The 1502-nt window shown below is 47.1% G+C and overlaps 1 pseudogene; it reads right to left on the bottom strand.

Moving 5' to 3' along the window:
• Nucleotides 1-233: 233 nt before the first annotated feature.
• Nucleotides 234-856, bottom strand: LOC100588584 (annotated as a pseudogene).
• Nucleotides 857-1502: the final 646 nt, after the last annotated feature.

The raw sequence follows: 1502 nt of genomic DNA, 5'->3' as shown, positions 1-1502 counted from the left end.
ACACACCCAATTCTGCAAGTTTTGTCCTTCATAGAAAGCCCTTTGCTTTTCTCAGCAAAGTGCAACAAAGGTTGCCTTGAAACACTTATCCCTCTTCCCCTCCACTGGAACCATGTGCAAGCTACACAGCTTGGAACAGTTTTGAAGCACTTGGCCTGCTGCAGGACACAGAGACTATACTGGCTCTTCAAAGGACATCTTCTCAAGCCACCTCTGTGATGTCAACACAAGTCTTAACTCCTTCTCTCTCCACTTGAAACTCCCAGCCAGATTTGACAGGGGCTGGTGCTGAGGAGAAGTAATTCTTGCCATCTTTTTTTGTCATTGCCCTCCTGAGGTAGGAATGCCCACATCAGCCTTTCCTCATAGAAGGATATGACAACCTGTGGCCACTTGACATTGGCTTCCTTGACAGGGACCAGGTCAGCCTCATCAGAGTTTTCCCATTTCATCAGGAACGTGAGCTCTCTGCTGGAGTCTGTAGCTCCAATAATCTGCTCAGCTCCAAAGCCCAGCAAAGCCTCGTGGCTTTTCTGACTCTTCTTTCTTCTCTGGTTTGCTCTCCTCTCCCTTACACTCAGAATGAGAATGAGCTTTGCACTTGCCTCTTTCTGATCTGTCTGTCTCAGGTGCTATTTTCTGTGACTGTAGAAACTCAGCAATGAGGTCGTGCAATCCAGGTTCTCTTCTGGCTCCCAAGAGTCATCCTCATCTGAGAAACTCTTCCACTTTAGGAGGTGCTCCACTTTGCCTTCTACCAGTTACAGTCGACAATGTTCTCCACCACATAATTTTCTTCCTCCTCTTCTAGCACCTCCTCTATTTCCTTTTTGTTTTGTTTTGTTTTTTCCCCCATAGTTTCTGACAGCTTTCTAGTGTAAAGGGTGACACTGCTCAGAGCAGCATTCAAGAGCCTGAGAGGAGCATGTCCTATTGGACTCACTGGGGGAGTGGCACCCAGGAAGGCAGCAAGCAGGGTGGCGGCAGTGGAGCCCCTCACTGAAGCAGCATACCAAAGGCCCTGGCCAGCGGTCCTCCCGTCTGCTGAACCTGGAAGCTCTTTACCAATTCCTGGAGCACAATCCCACTGGGGAACTCCAGGAGATGGTGTGGAAAATATTGTTCATTTTGCAAGTTATTGGGTTATATATACATGAACTCCCATCCATCATTGGTTGAAGCCTGCTCATAGTAAATGTCAATTCTCCAGAACTTCTGGCCCACTGTGTGCACAGGCAAGGTGGGCTCTGGTGCCCAGAGAAAGCCCTTTGGCAAAAAAAATGCAGAAATTGGCAGTTGGAAGTCAGATAAACATGGACAGAAATGGCCTGACCAATTAAGGGTGGGGCATTAACACTGTCAGCTACAAGACCCAACCACATAAGATCATATATTATTCTCTGATTCAGTCTGGTTTCTTAATCAAGCCCCCCGTACTGGTTAGCTTTTGTTGTGTAACGAACCACCCCAAACCACAGTGGCTTAAATCAATAAATATTTTA

This window comes from Nomascus leucogenys, chromosome X, assembly GCF_006542625.1.
Source record: "Nomascus leucogenys isolate Asia chromosome X, Asia_NLE_v1, whole genome shotgun sequence".
NCBI classification, from domain to species: Eukaryota; Metazoa; Chordata; class Mammalia; order Primates; family Hylobatidae; genus Nomascus; species Nomascus leucogenys.
The sequence above is the reverse complement of the archived record's forward strand: the minus strand, read 5'-3'. Positions and strand labels throughout refer to the sequence as shown.